This window comes from Pan troglodytes, chromosome 10 (assembly GCF_028858775.2).
Source record: "Pan troglodytes isolate AG18354 chromosome 10, NHGRI_mPanTro3-v2.0_pri, whole genome shotgun sequence".
NCBI classification, from domain to species: domain Eukaryota; kingdom Metazoa; phylum Chordata; class Mammalia; order Primates; family Hominidae; genus Pan; species Pan troglodytes.
The window spans coordinates 79,679,065-79,700,172 of NC_072408.2; the positions used below are offsets into that span (position 1 = coordinate 79,679,065).

General features: G+C 34.1%; 1 long non-coding RNA gene across 1 annotated transcript in view; it reads left to right on the forward strand.

The window, feature by feature from the left end:
- The first annotated feature begins 3,216 nt into the window (after positions 1–3,216).
- Positions 3,217–21,108, forward strand: part of LOC107967771 (uncharacterized) — a 250,881-nt gene continuing 232,989 nt past the window's right edge. The window contains exons 1-2 of the long non-coding RNA XR_001708487.2: positions 3,217–3,344; positions 8,081–8,236. This is a non-coding gene — a long non-coding RNA (uncharacterized LOC107967771). The remainder of the gene's footprint in view (positions 3,345–8,080; positions 8,237–21,108) is intronic.

The following is a 21,108-nucleotide window of genomic DNA, read 5'->3' on the forward strand; positions in this document are numbered from 1 at the left end:
TATGACAACAACAAAAACATAAGACAAACTCGTTTGGAATATTAGTCACATTCATCTAAGAGTATGAAGAAAATCCTAAGTCTCTCATTATGTTGCAATGATTCAGGAAAAGAAAGAGAAAAGTGAAATGAAACCTGAAAAAATAAACTCTTATGCATGAGCATAACTATTTATATTAAAGGTATCTCCTCTTATGGAATAAAAGATACTCTTATGGAGCATCTTTTATTATTTTCAAATTTTCCCCAGGGCTGGGTTCAGTGACTCACGTCTATAATCCCAGCACTTTGGGAAACTGAAGCAGGCAGATAACTTGAGGTCAGGAGTACGAGACCAGCCTGGCCGGCCAACATGCTGAAACCCCTTCTCTACTAAAAATACAAAAATTAGCCGGGTGTGGTGGTGCATGCTTGTAATCTCAGCTATTTGGAAGGCTGAGGCACGAGAATTGCTTGAACCTGGGAGGTAGAGGTTACAGTGAGCTGAGATCGTGCCACTGCACACCTGCCTGGGCGACAGAGCAAGACCCTGTCTCAAAAAAAAAAAAAAAAAGAAAAGAAAAGAAACTTTCCCCAGAAAATATTATACGATAACCCACAAATAAATACTATATTATTCAATTTTTTACTAGATCCTCAGTATTTACTAGACCCTAAGTCAATAAATACTTGCCAAATAAATAAATACAAAAAAAAATGCTTTCTAAATTACCAATCTTAACTAGATATACAAACAAAAAGACAAAGAATGAAGGGATCCTATGGTGAGGTCATCTCTTACTAGATAAGAATCTCCATCGTATTAAACATCTATTATGTTAAAAACCAAGTTGGTATTAGGAATAGCAAGCTTAATTGGGGAAATAAAGAAAAATAAAGAACATTTAGAGAATAAAGGAATATAGCAAAAAGATGTCGTGGTCTGTGGAGATTAAAAGGCTTAGGTTTCAAATCTGACTATGCCATACTAGCTGTGTAGCCTTAGGCAAGTTTCTTCGTCTCCCTCACCCCTTGTATCTTTATCTTTAAAACAGTTATAAAGTGTAATCTATTTCATGCATGTCGCAAAGGCATATATTGAACACCTGCCTCAACCCCTTGCAGCTGGGTGAGGCTATATGTATAGCTCTGGATAAAGGACTAGGAGTGAAGGTGATGTGTGTCACTTCCATACAGAAAAATGTAAGAGCCAGTGGGCAATCCTCCTTCACTCTTTCTTTCATTAATTTTAATTTAGTGTTTAGCAAACTTTTTCTGTAAAGGGACAGAGAGTAAACAGTTTGAGCTTTGCATGCTCTATGTTCTTTGTTGCTACTACTCAACTCTGCCTTTACAATGCATAAAATGCCAATTCATTACCTAAAAGCAATCACAGAGTATATGTAAAGAATGAGTATTGTTGTTTTCCAGTAAAACTTTATTTACAAAATTAGGTGGTGGGTTAGAATTGGCCCAAAAGCCATAATTTGCTGTCTTCTCTATTCAATCAATACCATATTGATTGTGATGAAGAAGTGATGAAAGAAAAGGGTTTAGTTGAATCAAGTTTAATTCACATGCATTGACAGAGCATATTCATGTGCTTGGAACTCTGGTATTTGCTATAGGAAAGAAATTTATGTATATTGAGCATTTTTTATGTGGCAAGTGATCTGATATGTTTTTCACATAAATACTTAATTGCATTTAATCTTTATAGGTTGGAATTTTTCAGATAAGATCTTGAGACCCAAAGGAATTAATCGAGGAACCCAAGTTAATACTATTAGTAATTCTGAAATAAGGGATTAGAATACCATCCTATCGGACCCCAAATTCTGAGTTCTTTCATGTTCATTAAACTGTTATATAGAATAACCATGACTCAGAGTGTAATCATAAAGATATTTTCTCCTCACAGTTGCGTCTACAAAACCCAAGAGCTGTTATTTTTCTCTCATATAATAAATTTGGGGAGGTAGCCTGGGTGGATTATTTATTCACTCTAAGATAATAATAATATTTAAAAATCCTCTTATCACTTTAGTCTCTCAAATAGTCTCAGTTCAGTAATTAACATATCCTCATAATATTGTTATAATGTAATAATAAAATTACAGTGTAATAATAAAATCTCTGACTATCAAAGTGAAATATTTGCCTCAACCTTAGTTCAGGTCTGCTGAGTAGGAAAAGTGCATCTGGAAAGAGGATAGTGGGTAGGTGGGGAGACACTTCTTTCCTTTTTACCTTCCCAGATCCTTTTCACTGTACCCAATACCTCTTCAGCTAAAAAGAGGCAGATTTTTTCTGCTGGAGATGTGGGAATTGCTCTCATCTGCAGTTCTGTTTTCTCCACTGAATATGCCTCCGGCTGATCCCTTAACCTCCCTCAAGCCTCCTTCTGCCAAGGTGTGCTTCTTCCTCCAGATGATCTTCTTGAGCAGAATCTAAAATAACTTCAAGTTCTCTCTCTTTTTCTCACAGACATGATACTTATGGCCCACCTCAGGGTTTCTCAAGCTCTAGGGGTCTGTTTAAAGTAATTTGCATTGGTATTGAGGGGAAGTAGACGTGTCCCTCTCTCCCTGTATCTCTCATCAGCCTCCAACTCCTGGCTGTTTCAATTTTCTAAGATTTGCAAAAACAATATACAACTACCCTCTCAGCTGTCCCTGCCTAGCGGTCAAACACCTCCCTATGAAATGTGGGCGAAATTAGTGTCTATTATTCTAGAGAAGCTATAGAAACTTTTTAACAGTCTTATAGAAAAGCCTAAAATACTCTATTTTTCCTAAGACACTTGCAGTATGGTTGTGAATACAAAGCTAATACTCTAGAAATATTTGCAAGATTTTATGGATCAGAAGAGACTTAAGGGTCAATAATTTCATTCCTTAGCTGAACTGATGAATATTTACTAAGTGTCTAATATTTGGAAAGTGCTGGGCTAGGGCTTAAATAAAACTGAAACCAAATGCAGATATCATTACAGTCACTACTTGAATCTCTCTGATTTGGGAGAATTTACTACACCTTCAAAAGTCCCATTTTCATTGTTTTTGTAAATCTTGGGGTCTCCATGTTATTTTAAATAAATATGCCTGCCTGGCAGAGCAATATCGGTCTTTAAAGAATGGAATAAATTACAGAATTCCAATGTTGAAGACAGGCTTACAGTTCCTTCCATCATTCTGACTTTCTATCATTTGCTCTTAGTTCCTTTTATGACATTGTTACCAGTAGAACGAACCCGAGTTACCCTGAGTTACTGGCTGCGTATCAGTGCGGGTCCGCAGCAAATTCAGTCCTCCCCTCCTCAGAAGAAATAAGTCGACTGAGGGGCCTGAGACAGGAGAGACCGAGGTAAGTTTCAGAGCAGTAGTGGAAGTTTATTTAAAAAGGCTTTAGAACTGCAATAAAAGGAAAGAAAAGAAGGAAAGTACAACGCGGAAGAGGGCCAAGCAGGTGACTTGAGAAACTAAACGCACAGCTTGACCTCTTGACTTGGGGTTTTCTGCGTTGACATACTTCCAGGATCTTGCATTACTTCTTCCCATGCCTGAGATCTCATTGGGAAGCTGCTGATCAGTTTCAGGTGTTTTCTATCTACTAGGAGACAGCCTTTCCCTGGCGCTGGCAGTGACCAATTATTACTTTACTGTTTATTTATTTATTTGAGATGGAGTTTCCCTCTTGTTGCCCAGGCTGGAGTGCAATGGCCCGATCTTGGTTCACGGCAACTTCCGCCTCCCAGGTTCAAGTGATTCTCCTGCCTCAGCCTCCCAAATAGCTGGGATTACAGGCGCCCACCACCACGTCAGGCTAATTTTTGTATTTTTGGTAGAGACGGGGTTTCACCATGTTAGTCAGGCTGGTCTGGAACTCCTGACCTCAGATGAGCCACCCGCCTCTGCCTCCCAAAGTGCTGGGATTGCAGGCGTGAGCCAAAGTGCCCGGCCCAATTATTACTTTAGAGAAACAGTTAACAACCGCCTGACCCTCACCTGATGGTCGCCCAACACTCCTGGTGTGTAGGGGAAGCCCTCTCCTGCCCTGCTCATACTTGACTAGCTTGACTAGCTACCTACTGTAACAACATGTGTAACAGGGGTGTATGTCACTACTCTCTAATTGTACTCAAGTACAAAGGCTTGGAGCTCTCTTTTAGAGATCACCCTTAATTATACTGTGGGTGAAAAGAAAGCATCCTGCATTTTCTGAAACTTCCACATAGCTTGGGCTATTTATTTTTATTTTTATTTATTTATTTTATTATTTATTTTTGAGACGGAGTCTCGCACTGTCGCAGATTGGGCTGTTTCTTAATGTTGACTTTGCATCTTTGTGTGTAATCTTCTCAGGTTCAGTTCCTTATCTCTGGCTTTCTTGATTTTCATCAACATCATATGCATTGTTACCAAATACACCAAAATGGTTTTCACATGATAAATATTTTTAAATGAATAACTGAGATTACAAAAGTAAGGAAAACTCACAGGGCACTGGAAAGTAGAAAAAGATAAAGTGAAACTAAAATGGTGGGGAATGCAAATTGGCAAAGCCACTTTAGAGAATGATTTGGCAATATTTAGTGAAGGAAAAAAATGACTCTGTGGTCCAGCAATTTCTTTCTTAGGTATATACCATAAAGATATGCTCAAATATGTGTACAAAAAGAGATATGTAAAATATCCTAGCAGCATTGTTCATGACTGGAAAAAACAAACAAATGAACAACAACAACAAAATTCAAGGCCAGTCTAATGTCCATGATAGAATGGATTTTAAATTGTGCTATATTTGTATACTGGTGTACTATTCAGCAATAACAATGAATGAATTAGATTGAATAATACAAATATAAATAAAATTTACAACTATAATCTATAATGTATAAAGCAAATTATAGGAGAATATAAAATGTTAAAAATTAAGCAGAAAGGTACTATATTTTGTTTAGGTAGACATGCATATGTAAAAAATGTATTAAAAATGTGATATATGAAATTCTGATAATCACATAAAAAACTAAAAATTAATCATCCAAGGGAGGGAGGGAGCAAATAGGAGAGATATGGTAAATGAAGGCAGGAGTAGGAGTAAACTTTATATATTATTTATATGTTTAATTGTAAACCATGTGACTATATTACTACTCAAAAATACATAGAAATGATTAGTGACTAAACTCAAGATGGTAGAGAAAAAAGAGAATGTGATTGGTTGGAAATACAAAGGATACAACAATTATATTTATAAGCATTTAGTATATTAATCTGAATGATGAATACAAATTCTTTATTATTCTGTATACCCTTTGCACATCTGAAACATAATATTATAAAATAAAACCTTAGCTTTCAAAGCCATTGTTTCTGTTAAGGGCTTGACAATCCAAATTTGGGGGTCAACAAATAAGCATTGACTTTTCATTCTTCTTTGTAATTATACTATAATAATCTCAATTTATGTCAAGGAAGTGTGGATGACTCTAACTTTTGGAAAAACAAATTAGCAGGTAGTATAAAGTGTGAAAAAGAAAAACAGATTAATGTTTCAAGATATTATTTGACCTCTTTTACACATCCCTTACTACTGTTGACACACTTGACTTTGATATATTTCTTAAATCTTTCTTTTCAGAAGTAATCAAATTATTTAAGAGGAAACCTTTTGATGATAGTGTTTGTTATCTGTGTATTCATCTATTTATCATAAAGATGATCTAATATTCTATTTTTATAAATACAGTGTTGATTGTATAATACTTCTGAGCAATGCTAATATAGTTTAACCTTAAAAAATGAAACCTGACATAAAACTCAATATTAGTATTGCTTCCACTTTTTAGAGCTTGATTTTGGCAGGCCAATTTTTTTGCAAATGTTGGTTTTCTTATCTTTAGAATGAATGGAGTTCTATGAGAAAGAGCATTGTGAGAATTACATCAAATTAAAATATTAATAATAAATTTTCAGTGTATATAAAATGACTTAGTGTCTGGAACAAAATAGTTATTTAAAAATCAATCATTCCATTAGACATTAAAAATAAGCATAAGTATGCCTACATTTGTGATTATTCTGGATGTTCTTATAAGCTATCTGGATCATGATTATTACTCCGTAGTACATGGATATAGTTATATGAACAAAGAAGGTAGAATATATTTGGATATATATGTATATATCCCAGACATGTTTAAATATTTTAGTAATAAATCTGTAATATGAGCTAATTTTCAAAAAATTTTGTCAATGTCTTCCAAAACTAATTTAGAGAAATGAAGCAATGAAAAATTCTAAAACAAATCAAAAGCCCATTTAATTAACAGTTTCACAAAGTTGTATTATAGTTCATTTTTAATAAGTATATATTTAAACTTTTTATGGCATACATATATAATTTATATAAATGAGCATTATGTATTCATATATTAAAATATAAATGTATAAAATAAGCACAACTATACAAACAAGTTTGTACAGATACATATATACACAAACACATGTGAAAGTATGAATATAACAACAAAAATATAAATTAGGGAGTAAACCTTTGCTTTATAAGAGATCTCAACATATTATTTTTTAAAACTGTAATTACTCTTACAATTATTTTACACAATTTCTAAGGTCAAGTCTTACATAAAATGAGTAACACTAATAATGTTTCTTAGGTGTTATAATTAACAAGATGAGTTTCACTTATAGTAAAAAAGAGTACAAAGAAAGAAACTAAGGCCTATACATTAAACTTTCATTTAAAAAATATTTGACAGAAATTCCATAAGAAATGAAAAATAACAATTATTTTGGCTTGAATTTTTTCTATTTGAGTGAACAAATAGTGATGTATTATACTCAACATCCACATATTAAAATAATCCAAACCTAGTATTTCAGGAGGAAATTTTAGCGGTGTTTCCACTGTAAGACACCTTAGATTGAGAAGAAAACTTATCTTGGTACCTGCTGAGTATGTTTTAATCCCATAGCCCATGATGCATTTCTCTTATCCTGACAAATAGGTAGCAGTGCTATTTTTTGTTCTTGGCATATAGTCAGCTTCTTTTGAAATTCAGTCATATATTGGATATGCTGACCCCCTGCCATAGTGAATTCCACAGGCAGGAGCTCCATAGGATGAAAAGTGCTATTCAACTAGAGGGGTTCATGAAGAAAGTCAAAGTCTCTCAAATTAATTTCTCAAAATGCCCTAAGCCCCAGCCATCTCCCCTTCGATGTTCTTTGCAGCTGCTTAGCACTTCTGGACTAGTTGAGCCTGAGTGAGTTGGCTGCCTCCCCCTATGGCAATATTTCTTTTTCAAAGGGTAGTTGCCATGGTTGTATAATTTTGTGCAGGGAGTAGGAGACTTTGTGATTGACCAAACTGTGCTGAAAAAGATAACAAACACAAAAACTACAAGTTTAAACTGAGGAAAACTTTGTCAAACTCTCAGTGGAGAGTGGAAGAAAGAATGCTTTCCACATTAAAAATATCTTGCATTTTTTAACATCGTTGAACTGCAAGGGGCTTAGGATACTTAATGGGTCTTACTAAATTTGGTTAGACCTCCCCAGCCTCCTAGTGAGCACATGGAAAACAGAAGCATATAGAGAGAGCACAAAGTTAAGAAACACAAGAATGGACTAAAATTCTTGGCTCATTTACTGTCACACCTTGGATTGTGTAAATGATTGGTACCTTTTGGAGCCTCCCTTTGCTCTAGGTTAATGCATCATCATTCATCTTAATATACTCATTACTATCCTCTATCTCTTGTGTCAGGCAATTCTTGCCACCTAGAATTTCCTCTCAAAATCCTATGTCTGAGCAAAGCTTTGGACCCAAATCTCCTATGATATCCTTGTTAATAAAATAGTAAAATTATGATTGGCTAAGGGTAGTATTGGACAGATTCAAATTGTATTCAACAATGTTGCTCAGCAAGACCTGTATATACTGAGGCCCCTATTGTCAAGTACTTTGGTAGGTGCTTTTGCTTACATTATCTCAATTAATTTTTTTGGTATGCATGTTATTTGACTAACCAATTTATCTTATTTGTTACTAAAATGTTTCTGGTTTTGTTCAAGGTTTCACTGTTCCTAGCTAAAATTCCAGGCTCTGTTGCATCTCGTTATGTTAATATGACACAGTTCTGGCTAATAACATGGAGATGTAAGTCCCTGAGAGAAGGCTTCCTTTCAGAAATTTGTCTTCAGAAATAAAAAAGGCAGACCCCTGTGAAGGTAAGATTTTGTCTTTTGTCCTTAATTGTTTTCTTATCCCTTCTTCCCAACTGGGACAATGTATGATAGTGATAAGGAGAAGGAGCAGCCATCTTTGACTAGACCACATAATAAGGAGGTCAGAGTAGAAAGATACTCTAAACTTAAATTTTGGATGGTGTTTTTGGGTATTTCAAGCGGCCCTGAGCTCTCTACCTCCAGCATTTTTATTAAATGAAAAATGTAATCCTATTTATATAAGTCATTTTTGGTCAAGCTTTCTGCTACTCCCAGTGTAATCATTACTTACCACACAATGTAAGAACTCTGAGCTATGTGGTAATATCCCACAGCTAGCGAGTAGGAAAAAGGAGGTAGAATTTAAAGCTCTTCTTGCAATTTTAATTCCCATTTTATATTCATTCACTTGTTAATGGTCTTATATAGCCTAATATTTCTGTTAGTGATTTAAATAAAGAGATCAAAGAGTTAGATACCAGATGTGCTGTTTCCCAAAGCTTGAATGATAGCTAATATACTATAATCTGAGACTGCAACTGTCTTGACATATTTGATTTCCTGTGTCAAGATTTTCAACATTTGTTGAATTATATTAAAATAATTCATGGTTTGATAACTTTATTAGAATCCAAGTGGTGATATTGAGAAGGTAGTTGGATATAGTAGTATGGAATTCAGAAGGGAGATCTGGTATAAACTTATTTATCAATGGCATATAGATAGTATTTTATGCCATGTGACTTGATGAGATTGCAAAGGATGAAAGAAAGTGTAGATAGTAAATGGAATAGAATTAGAGATTGAAGCCTGGGCTTTCATAATAATTTTGTTGAGAAGACTAATGTTAAGAGAAGGAACAATCAATGACTGTAATATCCAGAAAAAAAAAACAAGTGATGGAACTATGTAATCTGTGGTTTCCAATACAGTTATATGCCACATAAGGACGTTTGGGTCAACAACAGACTGCTATACGATCATGGTTCCATAGATTATAATGGAGCTGAAAAATTCCTATCGCCTAGTTACATCATAGCTGTCAGAATGTCATAGCACAACACATTGCTCACATGCTTGTGGTGTAATGTGCTGGCATAAATAAACCTAGTGTGCTGCCAGTCATATAAAAATATAGCACATATAATTTTGTACAATACATAATACTTGATATAATAAGAAATGACTATGTTACTGGTTTATGCATTTACCATACTGTACTTTTTATGGCTAGAGTGTACGCCCTCCACTTTTTTAAAACAATAAACTTAACTGTAAAAAAACTTCTGGCAGGTCTATCAGGAGGTGTTTCAGAATAAGACATTGTTTTCATAGGAGAAGATAGCTCCATGCATGTTTTTCACCCTTAATACTTTCCAATGGGACAAGATGTGGAGGTAGAAGGCAGTAATATCTTAATCCTTTGGAAACCTAGGCTAATGTGTGTGATTGTATCTTAGATTTTAACAAAAATTTAAAAATTAAAAAAATCTTTAAAAATGAAAAGAAAGTTTATAGAATAAGGATGTGAAGAAAAAATAGTTTTGCACAGCTGTACAATGTGTTTTAAATTAAGTATTTCTACAAAAACTTAAAAAGTAAAAAAAGCATATAAAGTAAAAAGTTACAGTAAACTAAGTTTCATTTATTATTTAAAAATAAAATATTTTAATAAATTTATGTAGACTAACAGTGCAGTGTTTATAAAGTCTACAGTAGTATACAGTAATGTCCTAGGCCTTCACACTCACACCACTCCCTCACTGACTCATCCAGAGCAACTTCTATTTCTGCAAGCTACATTCATGGTAAGTGCTCTACATAGGTGTAACTTTTTAAATATTTTATACTGCATTTTTGCGCTTTTTTAGATTTAGATATCCTTAGCCATGCAAATACTCATTGTGTTACAGTTGCTTACAGAATTCAGTACAGTAACATGCTGCACAGGTTTATAGCCACAGAGCTATAAGAATATCATATATCCCAGGTATATAGTAGGCTCTACTATCTAGGTTTGTGTAAGTGCACTCTATGATATGTGCACAATGAGATTGCCTAATGATGTGCTTCTTAGAGTGTATTCCTGTTGCTAATCAATGCATGTCTATACTGTTAATTTGCCAAGTAAAGTAAAACATTGAATTGACTATTGGATTTGACCACATGTAGAATTTTGGTAGGGATAGCATCCATCCTAGTGCACCTTTGACACTTTCAGTTTGTTGCCTTGTTTTGATTAATAATAATGCCACTTTTCATTCTTAAGTATCATAGTTCAAATGATAAATTATATGGTCATCCTAAGCCACTGATGATCTTTAGAAAGATAGTTTCAGTGGAATTCTGTGAGCAAAATACTGGTTGGAATGTATGTAAGAACAAAGGAAGAAAGAGTGGGAGACGGCAAAGATGCAAAAAGCTTTTTGCTGCAAAGTTTTGCAGAGAAATGGGATGAAAGCTGGAATGAGAATTAAACAATGTAATTATGTACCCAAGGGATTCAGTTGATAGTGAAAAATTATTGATGTAAGGGAGAGGAAAAATGTCCTGGAGTAACTGAGAAGGGATTCAACCTCTGTTTAAGGGAGGGAATGGTTTAAAATAGATAAAAATCAAGATACCTTTCTCCAAGCGTATTTTGCATTTCTGCATGTTTTGTGAATGAAGCACTAATGGCCTTGTATTCTGGAGCATGTTTATAGAATGTTTATATAATCAGCAGGCATTGAAGAGAGAGAGAGTTTCTTTGTAGCAAAGGACAGGTTGGCTTACATCCCTGGAAGACAGAGATATCATCTTCCTCTGAAGCAAATGGCAGGTATATTTACTGCCCTTTATAAGAAATTAGAGATCCCCAAGCTTAGATGTGTCCTCCTGTAATGTAACCCACTACATGGTCAGTTGTCATATGCCCCTTTCATATTGCCTGGAAGAATTGGGACTCGGATAACCGGAGTGAAAAAAAATACTCTGACTATTGTTGTTGCTGTGGGTAATAAACTGCTTTACATTTCTGACCCAGGAATTATGTGTCTTCTACCACTGTCCACTAATTTTTTTGTGGATAAATTTAAGGGGTACAAGTGAAATTTTGTTACATGAGTATAGTGCATAGTGGTGAATTCTGGCCTTTAGTGCCTCCATTGCCCAAACAATGTACATGAAATAATTTCCCATCATTCACTCCCTACTCCTCCGAATCTCCAAAGCCTATCATTCCATATTCTATGTCCATGTATACACATTATTTAGCTGCCACTTATAAGTGAGAAAATGTGTTTGATTTTCTGTTTCTGGGTTGTTTCATTTAAGATAATGGCCTCCAGTTCCATCCATGTTGCTGTAAAAGACATGATTTTATTATTTTGTATAGTTGGATAGTATCCCATTTTGTATACATACTACATTTTCTTTATCTAGGCTTTCACTGATGGGTGCTTAAGTTGATTCCATATCCTTGCTATTGTGAATGAATAGGCTTGCAATGATCATATGAATGCCAGTATCTTTTTGTATACTGATTTCTTTTTCTTTGAGTTAGATACCCAGTAGTGGTATTGAGGGATAGAATGGTAGTTCTGTTTTTAGTTTTTTGAGAACTCTCCATACTGTTTTTCGTAGAAGTTGTACTAATTTACATTCTCACCAACAATGCACGAGTATTAACCTTTTCTCCACATGCTTACCAACATCTGTTATTTTTTAACTTTTTAAAACCCATTCTGACTGGTGTAAGATATCTCATTGTGGTTTTAATTTTCATTTCTCTGATGATTGTTGATGTTGAGCATTTTTTCATATGCTTGTCGGCCATTTGTATTTCTTCTCTTGCAAAATGTCTATTCCTGTATTTTACACTATTTATGAATCCTGTGGGGGAACTTGTTGCTTGGTAGTAGGCTAAGATCTCAGATCCTTCACCGTTCTCAATAATAAGATCTTAGATAATCTAGGATAATGGATACTATGCATTTTTATCTTATTATTTTACATAAAATTAATACAAATTTTTATAGGTTTTATTATATGTAGGTTTTATATAATCAAATGTATCAATCTAGTCTTTTAGCAATTGTGGATTTTATGGCTTGCTTAGAAGGATTTTTTAAAATCTTCTTATAGATGAATAAGACTGGCCTTTATTTTATTCTATTATTATCTTTTATAGTTAATTTTTAAAGGTAAAGTTAATTTTGAATTCACATAAAATGTTATTTTTTATATGAATTTTTTTCTAAATTATAGCTAATTTATCTCAAAACCACTAAAATTGATCCTTATCTGATTATCTGAAATGTCTTTCTCATAGTATATTAAATCCCTAGTGTAGAGATTTGTGTTAGATTATTCTTATTCATGTATATAATTTTTAATTTATACATGAATATATTTAATCCTTTCTTTCAACACATGTTTAGTTAGCACCTGCTATGTGCTACACACTGTGGCATTCGCTATTACATAGTGGTTAAAAAATAGGTATAGTTCCTGCTCCATTGAAAACCTCAGCCTAGCTGTAAACATAAATACCTAAAAAATCATCAAATAAATATATTATTTAAAGGTATGGTAAGTGCTAGGAATACAATTAAAAAATTCTTTGGTAGAATATTGAGGTAAGCAGGAAACCTATAAATGTCAGTGTTCTCTGAGGAGGATATAATTTCAGCCTACACCCAGAGTATAACAATTGAGCATCATAAAAATGAGTGGAAGAGTATTCTAAGCTGGTGGAACAGCATGCTCATAGATAAAAGTTGTTTCAGAAAAGGGTCATGCAATGCCTTTTGCTTACCAACCAACAAATCTGCCATATAGAGTTTAATCTTTTGATTAACCAAATTCAAGTCAACCAATTACATTATATATCTTATAATGTTGATATATTTTCAAAACGTAAATTTTCTTTTAGAATTAAGGCCAAATTATTGTATGTATGGTAGAAGTCATCAACAACTACTCTATTGGAAATAACTAATATAATCCACCTTTGTTGCTAGAAATTGATTTTTGGAGTGGACTCAAATGCCTAACTCTCAAGAAGTTCTAAAACCAGAAGGATTTTTTTTTGCTTAGGAGTCTGAATGAAACTTTTAAAGTCTTGCAGGTGTTTGCTGTCAGAATGAGGATAAGTCAATATGTGACAGAGCAGAACAATGAATACTGTGAAAGGCACAATAGCAGGCCAGAGCCCTGATACATGTGGCCTGAAGCCTGCCAAAGTCTTGGGCTGAATTTTAAGTTCAGCAATGCATTTTTGTAAGTTAAATTACTTTAAATTGAAGTTTTCTGGTTTTACTGAGCTAAATGCATTATAATACTAATTAGAATATTTTCAACTTAAATTTGAAGCCTGAAAGGTGAGAAACATCGGCCAATGGCTTCAAAACTCCCACTCTTCTTGGCACAAAACAAACACATCTTTATAACATTTCTTGAAATTATTTGATAACAACTTTGGAGTTGCTTCTTAGGTATGCATAGCAAGGTGGTATTGGGCATCACACTTCTGAAGTCACATCCCTTTACTCTCCCGTGCATAAGCTCTGGAAATGAAGTAGACCTAAAGTAGTTCCATAGTAAAATTAAGTTCACTAAGAAACTGGGACTTATGGTGGAGAGTGGCATCAAGCTGAGGTACACAATTTAGAGTCCTTCCTTTCCTGTGCTCTTGCCCTGTATCCATATCCCAAGATTTGGGCTCTCCTTGTGCTTGTTGCTGAGTGGGAGTCTGTATTGTTTTACAACCCCACTATCATTAATTGCCTGGCCACAAACATATTCTAATACTACCTTTATTGTAACTTTTGTTAGACTTTTTTCTAGTGTTAATGCTTACCAGGAGATTAGATGTCTTCCTTCTCGTGTGCCCCCTCCTGTAGGGTTATATTTCTATCTTGCATGGCTATAGAGGTATAGAAAGAATACTAATTATTAAAATTCATATTATATCGCATTTTCATATTTTTATATTTAAAAGATACACTGATAATCATGTCAATCTATTACTTTTCTTTGGAAGAAATAATTTTTTGACTATATGACAGTTTTTTTAAACACAGATAAAAAATGTTTCATTATTCTTAAACTGTGCCTGCAAACCATTGCTAAAGCAAAATAGAAGCTTTCTCCTTTGTATAGTACAATTTTATTGTATCTAATTTAGATGTGGAAAAATGTTAATTAATCTTAATTAATGCAGCTGTTGAAATGAGGGATACCTGTTAGCCAGAGTGGCCTGAGAGGTGCCTTTATTTCATGAAACAGAAGACTTTGGTAGCTACAATCCACTTACCACTTTTTAAATTATTATTTTCAGTTTTCAAATTTCTAAATTTTTATTTATGAGGTTATATACTAGGTATATATATATTTCTGGAGTACATGGTGTATTTTGATATGGGCATACAGTGAGTAACAATCACATCAGGGTAAATGTGATACCCATTACTTCAAGCATTTATTCTTTGTGTTATGAACAATCCAATAATATTCTTAGTTATTTAAAAATATATACTAAATATTATTAACTATAGCCTCCCTGCTGCACTATCAAATTCTAGATTTTATTCATTATATCTATTTTTTATATCCAGTAACCATCTCTACTTCTTACCCCCACTACTCTTCCCAGCCTCTGGTAACCATCATTCTACTCTGTCATCATTAGCTGAATTATTTCAATATTTTGCTCCCACAAATAAGTGAGAATGTGTGAAGTTTATCTTTCTCTGTGTGGCTAATTTCACTTAACCTAGTGACTTCCAGTTCCATCCATTTTGTTGCAAATGACAGGGTCTCATTCTTTATCAGGGGAACCAGCCCCCAAAATTTCAATGTAGGTTCTTTTCTATTTTCCCTAAGTGTCGGCCGGTCTGAAAAATAAAGAGAAAGAGTACAAAGAGAGAAATTTTACAGCTGGGCTTCCGGGGGTGCCATCGCATATTGGTAGGACGATGATGACGACCCTGAGCCAAAAACCCAGCAAGTTTTTATTAGGGATTTTAAAAGGGGAGGGGGTGTACAAACAGAGTTGGTCACAAGAATTACTGATGAGGGTCTATGCCCCGCTGTGTATGCATTGTCTTGATAAACATCTTAACAGGAAACAGGTTTTGAGAGCAGACAACTGGTCTGACTAGAATTTACCAGGCTGGAATTTCCCAGTCCTAGCAAGCCTGAGGGTACTGCAGGAGACCAGGGCATATTTCAGTCCTTATCTCAACCGCATAAGACAGACACTCCCAGAGCGGCCTTCTATAGATCTACCCCCAGGAATGCATTCCTTCCCCAGGGTTATCAATTATTAATATTCCTTGCTGGGAAAATAATTCAGCGATATTTCTCCTACTCACACGTCCATCTATAGGCTCTCTGCAACAAGAAAAATATGGCTCTATTCTGCCCGACCCTGCAGGCAGTCAGACCTTATGGTTATCTTCCCTTGTTGTCTGAAAATTGCTGTTATTCTGTTCTTTATCAGTGTGCATTGATTTTATATTGTCCAAACACACATATTTTACAATCAATTTGTACAATAGTGGTCCAGAGGTGACATATATTCTCAGCTTACGAATATAACAGGATTGAGAGATTAAAGTAAAGACAGGCATAAGAAATTATAAGAGTATTGATTGGAGAAATGATAAATGTCCATGAAATCTTCACAATTTATGTTCTTCTGCCTCAGCTCCAGCCGGTCCTTCCGTTCGGGGTCCCTGACTTCCCGCAACAATTCTTTTTTATGGCTGCATAGTATTTTATTGTGTATATGTACTGCATTTTCTTTATCCATTCACCTGTTAAGTGATGCTTATCTTGCATCCAAATCTTGGCTATTGTGAATAGTGCTGCAATAAACATGAGTGTGCTGATATCTCCTTGATATACTGATTTCCTCTTTTGGGTATATAGCCAAAAGTGGGATTACTGGCTCATATGGTAGCTTTATTTTTACTTCTTAACTCCAAACTGTTCTCCATAGTGGTTGTACTAATATACATTCCCACCAACAGTGTACAAAGATTGCCTTTTCTTCACATCCTTGCCAGCATTTGTTTTTGACTGTCTTTTGGATATAAACCATTTTACCTGGGGTGAGTTGATATCTCATTGTAGTTTTGACTTACATTTCTCTGATGAGCAATAATTTTGAGCACCTTTTGATATATCTGTTTGCTGTTTGTATGTCTTCTTTTGAGAAATGTCTATTCAGATTTTTGCCTATTTTTAAATTAGATTATTAGATTTTTTTTCCTATAGAATTATCTGAGCTCCTTAGATATTTTGGTTATTAATCCCTTGTCAAATGGATACTTTGCAAATATTTTCTTCTATAGTGAGGGTTGTCATTTCACTTTGTTGATTATTTACTGTTCAAATGCTTTTAAACTTGATGTAATCCTATGTGTCCATATTGGTTCTGGTTGCCCACGCTTGTGGAGTATTTGTCAAGAAACCTTTGCCCACTTCAATGTCTTGGAGAGGTTCCCCAATTTTTTTTTTTAGTAGTTCCATAGTTTGAGGTCTTAGATTTAAGTCTTCAATCCATTTTTGATTTGATTTTTGTATATGGTAGGAGATAGGTCTTTAGTTTTTTTTTTTCTGCATGTGAATATCCAGTTTTCCCAGCATCATCTATTGAAGAGATTGTCCATTCCCCAACGTGCATTCTTGGTGCCCTTGTTAGAAATGAGTTCACTGTAGATGTATGAATTTGTTTCTGGGTTCTCCATTCTGTTTCACTCCATTCTGTTTCATTGGTCTATGTGTCTGTTTTTATGCCACTGCCATGCTGTTTTGGTTACTATAACACTGTTGTATAATATGAAGTCAGATAATATAATTCCACCAGTTTTGTTCTGTTTGCTTATGATAGCTTTGGCTATTCTGGATCTTTTGTAGTTCTATATAAATTTTGGGATTTTCTTTCCTGTTTCTGTGAAGAATGTCATTAGTATTTTGATAGGAATTGCATTGAATCTGTAGATTGCTTTGGGTAGTATGAACATTTTAACAATGCAGATTCTTCCAATCCATGAACATGGAATATCTTTCCATTTTTTGTGTTCTCTAATTTCTTGCATCAATGTTTTATAGTATTCATTGTAGAGATCTTCCATTTATTTTGTTAATTCCTAGGTATTTTATTTGATTTTTAGTTATTGTAAATGGGATTACTTTCTTCATTTATATCAGATTGTTCACTTTGGGCATATAGAAATGCTAAGGATTTTTTGTATGTTTTTTAATGCTGAAACTTGAATTTGTTTATCAGTTCCAATATATTTTTGATGGAGTCTTTACATTTTTTCAAACATAACATTGTATTATCTGCAAACAAGGATTATTTGACATCTTCCTTTCCAATTTGGATGCCCTTTCCTTTTTTCTCTTGTCTGATTGCCTTAGCTAGGACTTCCAGGACTATGTTGAGTAACAACAGTGTTGAAAGTTGGCATTTATGTCACATTCCAGATCTTAGAGCAACAGCATTCTGTTTTTCTCCATTCAGTAAGATACTCTACATGAATCTGTTGTACATGGATTTCATTGTATTAATGTATGTTTCTTCTATACCGAGTTTTTGAGAGCTTTTGTCATAAAGGGATGTTGAGTTTTATCAAATGCTTGTTCAGCATCAATTGAAATGATCATATGGCTTTTCTCCTTCATTCTGTTGATATAATGTTCACATTACTTGATTTACATATGTTGAATCATTCTTGCACCCCTGGGATAAATCCCACTTGGTCATGATAAGTGATCCTTTTAATGTATTATTGAATTCAGTTTGGTAGTATTTTGTTTAGGACTTCTGCATCAATGTTCATCATGGATATTGAGCTATAGTTTGTGTACGTGTGTGTCTTTGTTTAGTTTTGGTTTCAGGGTAACAGTGGCATAATATAATGAGTTTGGAATAATTCCTCCTCTTCCACTTTTCAGAATAGTTTGAGTAGGATTGACAGATTTTCTTTAAATGTTTAGTAAAATTCAGCAGTGACACCATCAGATCTTGGCTTATTTGTGTTGGGACACTTTTTATTATAATTTCAATCTTGTTATTTGTTATTGATCTGCTCATGTTTTGTATTTCTTCATAGTCTAATCTAGGTGGGTTGTGTGCATCTAGAAATGTATCAATTTCTTCTGGATTATCCAATTTATTGGCATATAGTTGCTCATGGTAATTTCCAATTATCTTTTCAATTTCTGCAGTATTTGGTTATAAAGTCTCTTTTTTATCACTCATTTGATTTATTTGGTCTTCTCTCTCTTTTTCTTAATGTGGCTAAAAGATTGTGGGTTTATTCAGAAAACAAACTTTTAGTTTTGTAAATCTTTTGTATTGTTGTCTTTGTTTCAATTATATTTCTTTCTGCTCTGCTCTTTAATTTCTTCTCCTCTACTGATTTTGGGTTGTGTTTTCTCTTGCTTTTCTAGCTCTTTTGTATCATTAGGTTCTTCATTTAAAGTTTTTCCTCTTTGTGACGTAAGTGCTTATTACTGTAAACTTTCCTCTAGGTACTGCTTTCATTTTATCCCGTAGGTTTTGCTATATTGTGTTTCTGTTTTCATTTTGTTGGTGAAATTTTAAAATTTTATCTTAATTTCTTCCTGGTCTGACTGGCCATTCAGGAGCTTATTGTTTAATTTCCATGTGTTTGTATAGTTTCCAAAAATTTCTCTTCTTGAATTTTACTTTTATTTTATTGGGGTTAGAGAAGATATGAGATAAAATTTCAATTTACTGAATTTTTTAAGGGTTGTTTAATGGCCTAACATATGGTGTCTACTTGAGAATAATCTGTGTTCTGAGGAGAAATTTGTATTCTGCAGCCTTTGGAGGAAGTATTCTATAAATGTCTATCAGGTCCATTTGGTCTGTAATACTGATTAAGTTTGATGTTTCTTCATTAATTTTTTCTAGATTAATTGTCCAATGCTGAAAGTTAGGTGTTAAGGAATCCAGATGTTATTATGTTTGAATCTGTCTCTCTCTTTATCTCTAATAATTTCTCTCTATATGTGTGTTCCAGTGTTGGGTGCATATATATTTTCAATTTATATATCCTCTTCCTGAGTTGACCCCTTTATTATTATATAATGACCTTTCTTGTCTCTTTTTATACTTTTGGTCTTGAAATCTATTTTGTCTAATATCAATATATCTCCTCCAACTCTTTCTTGGTTTCCATTTGCATGCATTATCATTTTGCATCTCTTCATTTTCCATCTATGTGTGTCTTTACAGACAAAGTGTGTTTTTTATAGGCAACAGGTACCTGGGTCTTGAGGGGTTTTGTGTTTGTTAGTTTTTGTTCATTCAGCCACTCTATGTCTTTTGGTTGGAGAGTTTAATCAGTTTACATTCAATGCTATTATTGGTAAATAAGGACTTACTCTTGCCATTTTGTTAGTTTTCTGGTTGTTTTGTGGTCTTCTCTTTCACCTTTCCTTCCATACTGTCTTCCTTTTAGGGAAGGTAATTTTCTGTGCTTGTATGATTTAATTTCCTGCTTTTAATTTTTGGGTATATCTTGTATTTTTTTTATTTGAGGTTATCATGAGGCTTGAAAATAATATCTTATAATCCATTATTTTAAACTGATGATAATTTTACACTGATAGTATAAACAAACAAAAAACAAGCAAATAGATAATTAACAAAAACTCCACACTTTAACTTAATGCCTCACTTTTTAACTTTTAGTCATTTCTATTTATATCTTATTGTACTCTCTATATCTTGAATGTTGTTGGTTTTATTATTTTTGTTTGGTTTGTCTTTTAGTCTTTCTAGTCAAGATATGAGTAGGTTACACACCACAATTAGACTTTTGTAACACTTTGTGGTTTTCTATGTACTTACTATTACCAGTGAGTTTTGTACCTTCAGATAATTTCTTATTGCTCATTAGCATCCTTTCCCTCAGGTTGAAGAACTCCTGCTCGCATATCATGTAGGAAAAGTCTGGAGTTGATGAAATCCCTCAGCATTTGGTTGTTTGAAAAAAAATATTACTTCTCCTTCATATTTGAAGGATATTTTTCATTGGATATACTATCTGGGATAAAAGTTTTTTTCCTGCAGCACTTTAAAAATGTCAGGCCACTCTCTTCTGGCCTGTAAGATTTCCACTAAAAGTCTGCTGCCAGATGTACTGGAGCTCCTTTGTATGTTATTTGTTTATTTTCTCTTACTGAATTTAGGATCCTGTCTTCACCCTTGATCTTTGGGAGTTTGATTATTAAGTGCTTTCAGGTAGTCTTATTTGGGTTAAGTCAGCTTGGTGTTATATAACATTCTTGTAACTTATATATTGACATCTTTCTCTAGGTTTAGGAAGTTCTTTGTCATTATTCCTTAAAATAAACTTTCTCCCCACATCTCTCTCTCCCTTCTTTAGGCCAATAATTCTCTGATTTTCTCTTTTGAGGCTGCTTTCTGTATTTTGTAGGTATACTTCATGTTTTGTAGTCTTTTTTCTTTTGTCTATGTATTAGTCCATTCTCACACTGCTATGAAGAAATACCCGAGACTGGGTAATTTATAAAGGAAATAATTTTAATTGACTCACAGCTTTGCGTTGCTGGGGAGGCCTCAGGAAACCTACATTCATGGTGGAAGGCAAAGGAAAAGCAGGCACCTTCTTCACAGGGTGGTAGGACAGAGTGAGTGCAAGCAGGAGAAATGCCAGATGTTTATAAAACCATCAGATCTTGTGAGACTCACTCATCATCACAAGAAGAGCATGGGGGAAATCACCCCTGTGATTCAATTACCTCCATCTGGTCCCACTCTTGACAGGTGGGGATTGTGATTCAAGGTGACATTTGGGTGAGGACACAGAGTCAAACCATATCAT